Below are 14,355 nucleotides of genomic sequence, written 5' to 3'. Positions count from 1 at the left end.
GCTCTCTCAGTGTCTCAGCGCTCTGTACAAAGAACTTCATTGCTCAGTACCTATTTATCTAATTGTGCCATTTATCTAATTTGGTATCTAATTGTTATCATTTTAACTGGCTGTCAAGAAGTAAATTAATAAATATCAGGTAAGTGCAGGTTAGAATTCCCTTTCACTATTATGTAAATTCCTGTGTGAACAGCCAATCAGATCAGCCTGATGTGTGTCTCTCTGTTTCCTCTCTGTTTCCTGCCCTTTCATCCCGACCACGACCATGATCTCTCACTTAGCAGCAGAGCAGTTTATTCTAAACAGTGGAACTGCAAAGATGTTCAGACTCTTTGGTCTTCTCATTTTCATTAGTAAGGTCCTAAAATATAAAATAATAATTTTGGGGGATTTTAATATTTTCATATATCCTTTAAGATGTGATTATTGTAATAAGTATTTGTCCATTTAATATTCATCCTACTTAATAGTTATTCTGATGACTATTATGATATTTGTTTATTTATTTATTTGTTTGTTTGTTTATTTGTGTTTCTCTGTTTATCCAGACACTTCACTGGCTGTGGATGTTGTTCAGCCCAGCCACCTGATGAGGGTCCAGCATGGAGACAGTGTGACCCTGACATGCTTCCGTCCAGAAGATGTTCCTTTGGCTGTTTGGTTTAAGCAGGCTGCTGGTCAGAAGCCCCAGCTCATGGCGAAAGCACTTCGCTACGTACCTAGTGAATTTTACGATGAATATAAAAACATAAAACGTTACTCCTTATAGAATTACTCCTTAGGGGAGTTTTAACCTCACTATTTCCAACGCGGAACCATAAGATTCTGCAGTGTATTACTGTGCTGCTGTGTTCTATAATGAAATCGCATTTGGAAATGGAACCATTGTCATAATCACAGGTAAATGAGATTCCAACTATTTTCATATTTGCTTTTTTATGGTGTCGATAAGATTGTTCCCTGTCAAACATTTTTGACGGTTTAGCTGTGTGTCAATATAAAATTAAGAAAGACAGTTGATGTAGATTGCGTGCTTTGGTCCATGAATGTTTTTCTAAAAACAGCAACTAAACAAAAGCATTTTTAAAAGTTTTGCAATTAGAATTATAAAGTTTTTATCGCTATTACGCACAGAAATAGCTGAAATATGTAAAAATAAGTATACAAGAATACAAATTAATAGGAGGCATTAAGTATCATCTTACTTATGTGAAGTGGATTTAGTTATGTGTGTACAGTTATGTGTTGGACCCCTCCTGATGTTACATTTATACATGAACATGCACTGCATCACATCATTATACGGTTTGTTACATTTAAACATTTATACATTAACTTGCACTGCATCACATTATTATACAGTTTGTTACATTTAAACATTTATACATGAACATGCACTGCATCACATTATTATACGGTTTGTTACATTTAAACATTTATACATTAACTTGCACTGCATCACATTATTATATAGAAAGGCCAAAAGCTTAAACTTTTCTTTTTAGATATGTTTGAAAAGGTTACACATCGCAGCCTCTTTAAAAGAAATTAAAATAACTCAGGGTTGAGGTGCTATATCTAGTACTGTACTGTGCAAAAGTTTTAGGCAACAAAAGAAAATTGCGCTTAATTCTATTTAACTGAGCAGTCAGAAAAAAATAATTTGACATAACAATCAGGACAGTGCAACAGAATTGAATTGAGAATGGCTTTTAAATTTCAGTTACTTTTGTGAATCTGAATTAATTTTGAATTGGGTTTAAAACAGGATGCTGAATTCATATTTCTTCATTTTATATTTCATAATTGAATTTAAGGAAATAGAAATTCATATATTTTATGTACTGTAGGTGCAGCTTTTAACTATACAGCCTAATATTTAAATATGAATTAAACATAACCACATTAACATTGTTATGTATCATTGTTATAAAAATGTCATCTTATTCAGAATGAAAGAATTTGAAGTGTCACCTAAAACAATAATTAAACTGTCATTTTGTGCACCGTGGTGGATCTGCTCATGGGAAAAGCTGAGTGTGTCTCTTCAAAGTTACTGCTGGCTGCAGTGACTGCAGTTTCTAACCCAAGAAACGTCCCAAACTCTTATACTGCGTCAAAAGTCAAACTAGTCCCTATTCCGGTCATGAAAGCTTCACATAATGTCACCGTTACCTGAACCAACCATGTTTATCAGAGGATGCCAACCCTTTGGCTGCAGCTTTCTCTGCACAGGCTGAGAGAGTCTTCAGTGTAGCAGGAAAAGATTTCAGGCTAGAATATTGCAGATTAAATCATGAAACCTTTGAAAATTGTATGCTGACTAGATGTAATAATATTGATTGTAATAATGTGTATTGGAATAATTGCATTTGTTATGATCATTTGCTTTTCGTTGTAGTACTATGGATGAATGGAAAAACTTACTTTTCTGTGTGTAAGAAAATAAATAGAAGCAACTACAAGAAACAAAATAATTCCTTTTACTATGTATACTTTCTCTTTAATGTTAAAAATAGACAAACTGTCACACCCCGCATGCCTTTTCCCCGTGTTCCCTGTCGTGTGGTTCTAACGAGCCTCACCTGTTCCTCATTTAACCCTGCCTGTTGTTTGATTGTTATTAATGTATAATAAACCTGATTATGAATGTTAGGATATTAAGGTATACTTTCATGCTGCTTCTGAATGTTTTATGAATGCATTATAAATGTATTATGTAGGTGTCATTACTGTAATTGCTAATAAACAATAATACATCATAAAGAGACAAGAATTTCAACTGTAGGTGCAGCTTTTAAGTAAACAAAAAGTTACTGATTTGTTGGACAGCTACGGGAACATCACTTCATTTTACAAATCTTTCGAAAATCAGCAATAAAAATCTTTGAGGAAAATTGTATTTGATGAACTTTGAGGATCTGTATTTTCCATTGCTTCTCTCAAAGCGCTGTCATCATGAACATTTTGCTTTTCAGGTAAAGACTCCAACAGCAGGACTGTGGTACAGCAGCCTGTGTCTGACACAGTGCAGCCTGGAGACTCTGTGAGCCTGCAGTGTACAATAGAGACTGGGAGCTGTGCAGGAGAACACAGAGTTTACTGGTTCAGACATGGATCAGGAGAATCCCTTCCAGGAGTCATTTACAGCCATAGGAACAGGAGTGATGAGTGAGAGAAGAGCCCTGAGGCTGGATCTCCTACACGGAGCTGCGTCTACAGCCTCCCCAAGGGGAACCTCAGCCTCTCTGATGCTGGGACTTACTACTGCGCTGTGGCCATGTGTGGGGAGATGCTGTTTGGCAATGGGACCAAGCTGGATATAGATGGTAACACCCAGTGTGGGGAGTATATCTGCTTCTGTTTTGCTTTTATTGCTATTAGGACATGAATTTATTTCATTTAATGTAATCTTTCATTTACGTGCATATGAACTTGCATTTAATTACACAAATGTTAATGTAATAATTCTTGAAAATATTAAATGTTAAAATGCTAAATATAAAAAATGTGTGATAAAAATGGACTACTTACAAGAAACCTGTTTTAATTTGTTATAGATTTTATCTTTAACTAACATGACCTAACCAAAGAGGAAATGTGTCTCTATATCATTATGCTGAAATCTATCTCTTTGTTACAGGTTTTCAGAAGCTGCTGGACCCTCTTCACTCTGGCTTGCTGATAGTTTTATCTTGCAGCATTATTCTGAACGTTGCTCTCATTTGTATGAGATACAAACTGACCTGTATGCACTGTGCAGGTACGCTGTCCTGCATATCAATAACATTTATTAGTCTGCCTGTCCCTCCTGTCCCCTCCACAGTGTGGCCTTAATGAGCCTCTCCGTTGCTTGTTGTCCCCTCGTCAGTCGTTGTATATGCCTGTCACTGTGCCTGTAACTGTGCCTGTCACTGTGTCTGTCACTATGCCTGTCACTGTGTCTGTCACTATGCCTGTCACTGTGTCTGTCACTGTGTCTGTAACTGTGCCTGTCACTGTGCCTGTAACTGTGCCTGTCACTGTGCCTGTAACTGTGCCTGTCACTGTCTCTGTCACTGTGTCTGTCACTATGCCTGTCACTGTGCCTGTCACTGTGCCTGTAACTGTGTCTGTCACTGTGCCTGTCACTATGCCTGTCACAGTGCCTGTCACTGTGTTTGTCACTGTGTCTGTCACTGTGCCTGTCACAGTGCCTGTCACTGTGCTCATCTTCCCGGATCTCTCTCTGCCCCTGGGTCTTTCCCCTGCTTCTTCCCTGTTCTCCTGATTGGATCCCTCGTGCTCGCATTTTGTTTTCCCCATAACTGTTAAAGTTTTGCCTAATAACGCCTCTCTCTGTTCACCTTACACCAGCCCACAGGTCGTTACTTTCCTTGCTGTGACACTTCAAATCTCTTGAAATATTTTTATAGCAATTATACTATACATAACATATCATACAGTACTAAACAACACATATCCAAACATACACTGAAATAGACAGAAATCATTTTTACTAAGTGTAAATTCTCCCCAAAATTAGAAATATTATCCAACGACTGAATTGTTATATTGTGTGAAATTATATGATATGTTAATTTATTGTATATTTTAAACAGAAAAACAGTGATGTATCACGAATGGAATGGTCACGCAAGCAGGTATGCAAAAAAAAAAAACTCCAACTTTCCAATTTTAAGTGCAATTTGTGCATATAAGTAATAGCAAACCGATTTTTTCAATCCAATTCTGCCATCTTTGTCCCCACAGTGCCATGACGAGGACACACTGAATTACGCTGCCCTGAACCTTAAGAAGCCAAAACCCAGGAGACAGAAGAAAGACGGGAATAATGACACTCTGTATTCTGACCTCCGCTACAGAGATTATGAATAAAGATGCTTCTCATTCATGTCAGTCACACAGAGTGTTCAGGGTGTAGCTTTAATAATGTAATGGGGGAATAAGCGGCTTTAATGTTGTGGAAAGGCTGAGTTGCTGCAATCAGTTCTTTGATGTGACACATGCTTACTTGTCTCCCTTGTGTACCATGCTGAATGGTTTGGGGCAAACGCACAGGGACTGATCGATTATATTAAACAGATGAAAGAAACTGAATGAAAATTTCAAGTGTTCTTAAATTACGTTTTTCATTTAATGTTGTGTACTGTATGTATTTTTGAGTATATACATGTACCTGTATATGTACCTGTATATATACCTGTGTCGTTAATAACGATGTGGATAATTAAGAAAGAGGAGTTTTGTTTCTTGCTCCCTGTCCTGTTACTTGGCTCACAAACATACACACACATAGACACACACACAAACACACACACACACACACACACACATACACACACATAGACACACACACAAACATACACAAACACAGACACACAAACACACACACACATACACACACACACACACAAACATACACACACAGACACACAAACACACATGCACACACATACACACACACACAAATATACACACACATGCACACACACTCACATACACACTGCTACGGCTCTGTAAGAACACTAGCATGCTCTTTTGTGTGAGTGGGGTGGGGGGTGTTAAATAAGATGAAAATGACAATGGCTGTACTTTTGTTATGTCAGTTGTGTTTCTATAGTCATTGTATCATATTCCACGAGCTTTTTATTCTACAAGATGTACAAGCCAGTCAGTGTATTCAGTGGGGTGTTCAGGAGTCATTAGGTTCTGAAAAATGTCTTGCATTTAAAACATAATGTACTTTTGAATACTTAAGTATTTTTAGATCCAAATACTCCAGTACTTTAACTGAAGTAAAAAATTAACTGAAAAGCTTTGAGTATTATTTGACGAGGAGTATCTATACTTAACTCAAGTAGTGAAGTTGTGTACTTTGTCCACCTCTGTCCAAAAGTGACATACAGCTGTAAGCTGTTTTGGTTTGTTTGTCTGCTGAGTGCTTCTCTGCAGTGCTGCAGATGTTTCCACTGGTTAGATGCAGCTCTGGAAGACTGACCCACTGACTGCACTGTGCTGGGCTCACTTTGCAAAGAGTAAAAACCACACAGAGAGAACAATACCTGCTGCTTGTAAGACCCTGTTTCCTCTCTACCTCACCCAGGTCACGCTTTCAAGTATTCAGCCTAAGTTATTTTATCCAAACAAGCCACCATTATTATTCATACAGCTGGACATTTGACTGGAGCACATGATTGCTACATATCACTACCCTGTACATGGAACAGAATGTACAGCTTTCACAACAGAACTTTAGAAAAGCAAAATTCTCATCAGTCCACATCTCTAACCACCACACATCTTAGGGATCCCATTTATAATGGTACATTTTTGTTTTATTCACATTCTTTTTCATCACACAGATAAACACCATCCATTAATCTTACAGCATGTATCCTGGTCAGGGTGATGGGGACGACACCACCTATATCGAGTGTGATTTAAGGCCAAGACCTTAAAAGGGAGAGTCAAGACTGAGGCTTGTTACAAGAGCAGTGGGGCACAAAAGAACAAACAACATCATTATGAATGTAAAAGAAATGTATGTATATATAAATATAGGGTAATACAGTTTTTGCCCGTTGCTTGAACACTATAAACCCATGCTTAGACTAAAGTAACACAACCTGAAGCTTTTGTTACCATACCTCAAACACATGTGCCCATACCTTAAACAAAAGTGCTGCTTTGCACTCCAGTTGCAATTATGCAACACACTTACCCCTTTATGCAACACACATGGTCCTGCATACTACACTCCGTTTCATACATAAGACACTTCGTTCAAAAATGAAATGTCAGGGTGCCATTTGGAAAACACATGTATCCAAAATACAAAACACATCGGGCAATTGCAACCACTCAAATGCACACCTGAAGGCACTCACTTGCAAAACTGAACACCAATTAGCCAGCTACAAAAAGCCCCCAGTTTAGCCATTTCAAGAACTTTGCAAGCATGGATGGAGGGAGAGCAAGAGGAAGAGGAGGAGGAGGAGGAGGAGGTCGAAGAGGCCATGCACGGACCCATATTTCTGATGATATAAGAGCAACTTTGGTGGACCATGTCATCAACCATGGCCTGACCATGAGGGAAGCTGGGCAGAGAATCCACCCACATCTAAGCCGCTTCACAGTGGCATCTGTAATAAGAACATTCCGACTAGAAAACAGGTATGTCGTCACCTCTCTACCTTCTACTCTACTCAGATGGTTTTTATAGCACTGTTCTACAGTATATCACATTACCATATCAAGTGTACAGGATATTGCAGGGTGCTAATGCTCCTTCTTCAGCCAAAGTGGTAGTTTTTGTGAAACATACCATGATTACTTATATTGAAGTACAGTGTTGTACAGTGGATGATACAGTATATACAGTAAAGTACTGTAAGAAAAATAAGCAAACCGATGACAATATGTGGTTGTATTGCTCTAGAATGACTCGAAGACCTTCTGGGGGAGGACGCCAGCGCCTGTTCACACAACAGCAGGAACTTGCCGTTGTGGACCTAGTGAGGGCAGACACTGCCATCCGTCTCCACCAGCTACGAAAGAAAATACTTGCAGACAGGCAAGTGTTCAACAACATAAACCATGTGAGCATCACCACCATCAGACGCATCTTGGGAAAACACAGCATCACCATGAAGCAGCTCTACAGAGTCCCATTTGAGAGGAACAGTGACAGGGTCAAAGGACTTCGAGCTGAATATGTACGGGTAAGTGTAACTGTCCTTTACATTTACAATACAGTATTGGTGAAATCCAGTAGCAGCTGAATATGTGCCATATCAGTACCACATGGATCCATTCTGAGAGATACACAGGTACCTGTGTGATGGGGTGAGGGTTCTGTATGTGTAGCACTGTAGTACAGTAATATGTTCTCTTTTTTTTTTACAGAGAATCTTGGCCATGGATGGAGCTGCACAGCCTCATGAATTCATTTTCATTGATGAAGCTGGCTTCGACCTGTGCGAAACAAGACGACGGGGTCGTAATGTAATTGGCCAAAGGGCAATTGTGCACGTCCCAGGCCAGCGCGGGGGAAATATCACAATGTGTGCCGCCATAAGCCTTCGAGGGCTTCTGCATCATCATGCAAAACTAGGTCCATACAATAGCCAACATATACTCACATTTCTAGATGCTCTCCATAATATAGTTGTACAGAACAGACCAGATCAGCCCAGGTTTGTGGTGATATGGGATAATGTCAGTTTCCATCGGGCTGCTCTGGTCCAGGCCTGGTTCTCCAACCACAATCAACTTGAAGTGGTATACTTGCCCCCTTACTCACCATTTTTAAACCCTATAGAGGAATTTTTTTCGGCTTAGAGTTGGCGTGTATATGACCGCCAACCACATGCCCGCATGCCTCTTCTCCAGGCAATGGAACAGGCCTGCGGCGACATTCAGGTGACAGCAATCCATGGATGGTTTCGACATGCAAGGGGATATTTTCCCCGGTGCCTAGCGGGAGAAGACACTGCTTGCGATGTCGATGAGGTCCTGTGGCCAGACCCCAACAGACGGCGGGATCCATGAGCCCACGTATGCACAATTGTCATGATTTTTTGTGTTTACAGTATAGTGTTTTTTCTATTACTGTATTATGTTTTTTTTTTTTTTCTTGATCTGACTTCATGGTACTGCAATGTACAATATTGAGTAGGCCTATTTGCTTTTTTGGTTGTTTGAAAATGTGTCTCCTGAAAATATGCCTTCTGAGTAAACAATGAAAATCAAAGACTGCAGTGTTTTATATAAAGCAGACTAGTGTGTTCCCCCTGATCTGAAAGTGTTTGCATATGATGCAAGTATGTGTCATTTTGTCAACAGAGTTACATTTTGACAAAGGAATGTTAGGTTTTGATAGCAGAGTTTAGGTTTTGAGAGTAGAGTTTCACTTTGGCACAGATGTGAATGGTATATTTCCCAGTGTTGTGTCATGTTTACTTGTGTTTATAGTTTTGGCACAATGAGCGCAGTTTTGCAAAATGTGTTCAGGCAACGGGCAAAAACTGTAATACTAAAGCAATTTATTACTTTAAAAATTCAGTTGATTACTGGGAATTCCAGACTTAGCTCTGCAAACAAGACTGTAAAAAATAACTTGAAAGATTTACATGAAAAACATTGGCAGCTATTTGCAAATACTTCAAGTAAATTTTATGTTATATTTGAGTAAAATGTGCACAGACTTTTCGCATGTCTTTAAAAATACATATTAGGTTAAGCATGCATACATTCTTCCATATATTTTGCTGGCTTTCTAAACGTAAATGAATCCTTTCAGAATTGGCAATGTTCACTATTTTACGTTTGAGTTGCCTTTAATAATTATTAGCTTACTGAGCAAAACAATCACAGCAAATTTTATTGTCTTTTGAAGACAATTTTATTGAAATCTGGTCACACTGGAGTTACGCAGTTATTCACAAATGATGCAAATATTCTACCAAAATCGTATAATATACACACACACACTTTATATACACAAATTTGGACATGTTAATCTTCCTCGGCTAAAAAGAGACGGATAAATTATATTATTTAAAAGTTTCGCGCATGGCAAACACTGCATGGTGTGGAAAAAAAAGAAAAAGAAAAAAATAGATAGCATCCTAAAAACGCATTCACCAAAGCACACCCCATAAAGGACCATCATGAGAACCAAGACAAACTTGCGACAGCTTACATAAAACTATTTATAAATAGGTTCTGGAGAACGCATAAAAGCACCACATAAATTTGTGTACCGGCAGGCAGGAAGGTTCGTTCATGAATAAGTCTGTAATGCAATGGCACTGCCCAGATCAATCTGCGTCTGGGAGAGACAGATCCATGCCAAGGCGCTGCAAGTCGTCATATACGGGGCACAGGGCACACTTGACGCCCCCCTTGATCGCCACTCCAGTGACTGAAGCCCTAACGGTGACACCCGATTCCTCCTCCGGTACACCTTTCAGCTCCACAGCATTGCCAAATTGCCGAGCTTTTCCATTTGTGTGTCCGTCGTTACCGTCAGGTCCACCTTTCCCGAAAGATGGGACGACTGCAGCGCCGCGGCATCGAGCTGTCTCTTCCAAACGCAGAGATTCCTCTGGGAAGTGCCTTCCGACACAGTACATCTCTTCGCCTCTTTCTCAGTGCCTCTGACGATCAGTTTTTTGCAGGCGATGCTGCTGCCACCACCTTCGCCTTCACCAAAGCCACCTACAGCAAAGTAGACCAGTCATTGCTTTCCCTAAACTCTTCGTCCAGAAATTGCGAAATTTTAGAAAAGGTGTGCGTTGCCAATACAAAACTTATTCATGGCCGAAGCTTCCTGCCTGCCGACCAAGCTGTGGCGTCTGCCCCCTCGCCATCTCGTGAGGAATGTCATTATTTACCGAGTGTTTACCCTTGTTGTTGATTAATCTAATGTATCGAATTCTGCGTTAATTATGTTATTCCGAGTGCGGTCATTGACGTCATTACTCGTTAAACAACCGGGATTCCGCACGAGGGGGCGTGGCACACGGCAGGATCAGAAGAGCGGGGGATGACAATCATTTAGTGAGATTTTTATTTTGTTTTTGTTAGAGGTTCCTGATAAAAGTGAAAAAGCCTCGATTCAGTATACAAATTTATGTGCTGCTTTTATGCATTTTAAACTTACAAACGGTTGATTGAGCTAAGCTAAAACATAATTGGTGATAAAGACATCGGCTTCAAAATATTCACCTTTGATGGATCAGCGCTTCAAAGTCCTCGAAGACAACGTGCATCAGTTAATGACCGAGGCGCATTAATTGTACAAGCATTTCATTACTATACGCAGCAGCGTGATAAAACATCCAGAAACATTTCCACTATACCAATCGTACCAGGGAGATTGATATGAAGTTTATCAACTTGCGTAACTAGTAATAAAATAAAATGATACATTAGGTTCTTACTATAAGATATAGCCACAGCTGTCAAATTGACAAAAGTGCAGTGAACAAACATGGCTGGGACGTCATGCAACCACACATACATTTGTTTCACACTTCAATAAATACGGATGTTCTAAAAGGAGACTAAAGTCGACACGTCCGCGCGTCAACTACTATTGCCTTTATAAATCTAACAACGAACTGAAACAGATATGACAGCTTACCACAGTATACCATGTAAAACCCACAACACAGGAAACTGTCAGGCCTATACATTTTTGGGTTGCCACAGTTATTTAACACACCTGATTCAAGTTATTTAACACACCTGATTCTACTCATTCAACACACCGGATTCAACTCCTTGTGCTAAAATTCCACAGATCTCGTGTGTTTCTCCTTGCTGTTGAATAGTCCAATCTATTGAAGTCTGTTAATTATGTTATTGCGAGTCCGGTCATTAACCTCATTGATTGTCAAAAATCGGGATTGCGCACGAGGGGGCGTGGCACACGACAGGATCGGAAGAGCGGGGGATGACTATCATTTAGTGAGATTTTTAATTTTCTTTTTTTTTGTTAGAGGTTCTCGACAAAGTGAAAAAGCCTTGATTTAGTATACAAATTTATTGGCTGCTTTTATGCATTTTAAACTTGCAAACGGGTCGGTGCCGATCCTAACACGATGGCAAAGTCAATAACATCCTTCCACCCATTCCAGATGCAGCTCATCAATAATCAATTAACCACTACACTCCACGGAATATAAATGTTGGTGTGTTTTTTTATGAGACCTTTTTTTCATGACGGAGATCCCCGCTAAAAGGTTGCGAATTGATTTTGAAGCGATCAGTGGCTATATCCACTTAGTGTCTGCGCTTAAATTCACGGTGAAAAATAAAGGATTCTTCAACGCGGTACTCCAGACCGGCAGGGAAGAGTTCCATGATGTCGTCGTGTTCAGTCAAAAGAAGAGGCCAACCTTCATACAAGCTGCTGATAATGGCACTGCGGTGACATTAGGCAACATCCGAAAGACTCTCAGTAAGTATCTCTTTATAGAACGCAATTGTGTCGTGGTTTTTTTCTCCTTCCCCGCCGAATCAGAAGTCAGAGGTCCGCTTGTGCAGTATCCAGAATGCAATCTTTATTGCAACAATGAAGCTACAACCAAGGCTGGACACGTAAGTGTGTCCAGTACTGTTTTACACCAATTTTTATACAAGTTCTTATTTAACAATATCTCGTCACTTAAGTATCATTATTCCTTCAGCCATTCACAATAATTGTTTTTTTCCCCTTAATCCACACCCCTAGGTGATAAGTGTGTCCATTTCTTTTACCGTTTGGTCTCTCGGCTGAACATAATGGTGGCGTGAGCAGCTCCACTTGGGTTTTTAAAAATGCTCAGCTGTGAACTCAGGCGAATCCCTTCCTTCAGTAGTAAACCTAGGCAATTTCAGTCTGTTTACACATTTTCTAACTAAAAGGTTAATAATATATTTGTCCTTTAACATAGTGATAAAATATACGTTAATAATCTTAAATATTTATAGATGTAAGACTAACAAAGTAGCCAACAGAATCTCAGACTAACAAGGTGCAAATACATACTCGGTTGATTACATTGTGTTGGACTTTATAATGTTTATATTGTGATTACATCATGGATATTTGGCATACTCTTTAATAATATAATACTTGTATTCTACGTTATATAGTGCTAAATAATATTCCATAATTGTAGAGCAAATGTTACTGAGCATGTGTTAACGTGTTATGGGTTTTTTTTTTGGCAGGCTTCAAAGGGACATCTGACTTTGATGTCATGGCGAATCACTTAACTGAGGTGTCTGTCACCACTCTGCCTTTTCCGTCACGGAAGCCCCCAGCACCTGCGAGGCAGATGCTTACGGACGTGGCAGCTTTGCCTGCAGGCAGGAAGGTGCGTTCATGAATAAGCTTCTGATGGCAATGTAGACGTTTTCTAAGACTATGCAATTTCTGCACAAGCAGTTTGGTAACGCAATGTTTGGTTTTCTTTCCTATAGGTAGATTTGTTGAAGGCAAAAGTGGTGGCAGCGTCACCGGCAAAGACTGCTGTCGTGAGGGGCGCTCAGAAGGAGGTTAAGCGTGTCACACTGTGGGACGGCACTGCCCAGATCGTACTTCACATCTGGGAGCGACAGGCTGATGCCGTGGCGCTGCAGTCATCTTACACTTTTACAAACCGCCTGTTTGAAGGGAAGGTCGAGTTGACGACAACGAGGGAGACTGATGGAGAAGATCCCCGACTTGAATGTCGGGGAGGCAGAGGACGCAACGGAGGACTTGGGTACCACCGTCGACGCTTCAGTCGCCGGCGTGGAAATAAAAGCCGGCTTCAAGTGTTGCCTGTGTAGAAGCCGGCAAGACGCGATAGACAAACACAGCCGGTTTCAGAGATGCAATGGCTGCAAGATGCTGCAGAAGTCGGAGTCATATACGAAAGAACTGCGGGGCGTATTAAAGGTAAAAAGTATTGATGGTACGGATTATACTTTAACGGTGGGAAACTCCTGTATGATGCAATATCTGCAGTTACGCCACCTGACGGCAGTCGAGGAGCACTTCCTTGGTGAGGACTGTCTGTCTTTTTGTTTTGACGAGGACTGTAATGTCATCTCTATAGGTATTCCACTCAGCGCGCCTGGAAGTAGCAACACTAAATCATAGGTTTGAAGTTTTGGTATTTGCGTGTTCGTTTTTTTAAAAAACAAAAAAACAAAAAAAACCTGTTCTGTCAACTTTTTGTACATGGCCTTATTGAACTGAGCGTTTTTGTTTTAACATTTGAGATCTTTGAGTTTTGCAATAAAAAAAAAAACTACGACTTTCACTGCATTTCATTTTGAAGTTATTTGAGTTTATATGCTATTCCTAAAATGTGCAACTAACGAGTTTCTTCAGTTTGCGGACGGGTTTTCTGTTGCAAGTTATGGTAAGGTTTTTAATGTTCTCAGGTTTAAAGGTTTCAAAAGGCACTATCCACTTATTCGTCTTTTGCGCGTAGTACTGGTAAGTGAAATTTATGCGTGTTGTAGAAATAGCATGTTGGCTTGTGACCGAAACAATGCATTTGCGACGCTCTTCTCTTGACTGGGGTTCGTTAGGCTTCGAGGTTTATTTAGTGTGTGTGTGTGTGTGTTCCCCAACATGAATTCATGTGAACTGCACTTCCTTACTCTACGCACACATTTGATCAGGTGATCCAAACAAACCAAAGATGTTCTACTTTTATACTGGAGGAAGCTTTAGGCTAATATTTACCATAACGTAAATATATACAGTATGTTTACACATTGCTATCATGCCCTGGTAATATTATTTCTATCACGCAGTAAAAGTGCATCAATAAATAAGTTTAATATAACTGTAGCATGCCAACC

The 14,355-nt window shown here is 39.8% G+C and overlaps 1 long non-coding RNA gene across 1 annotated transcript; it reads right to left on the bottom strand.

The window, feature by feature from the left end:
* Positions 1–9,425: 9,425 nt before the first annotated feature.
* Positions 9,426–11,189, bottom strand: LOC125725086 (uncharacterized). Its single transcript, XR_007387319.1, has 3 exons — positions 11,153–11,189; positions 10,735–10,760; positions 9,426–10,224 (listed from the first exon to the last, which is right to left on the bottom strand). It is a non-coding gene; the product is annotated as an uncharacterized LOC125725086 (long non-coding RNA).
* Positions 11,190–14,355: the final 3,166 nt, after the last annotated feature.

Source organism: Brienomyrus brachyistius, unplaced genomic scaffold (genome assembly GCF_023856365.1).
Source record: "Brienomyrus brachyistius isolate T26 unplaced genomic scaffold, BBRACH_0.4 scaffold60, whole genome shotgun sequence".
NCBI lineage: Eukaryota > Metazoa > Chordata > Actinopteri > Osteoglossiformes > Mormyridae > Brienomyrus > Brienomyrus brachyistius.
This window is presented reverse-complemented; position numbering and strand designations above follow the sequence as displayed.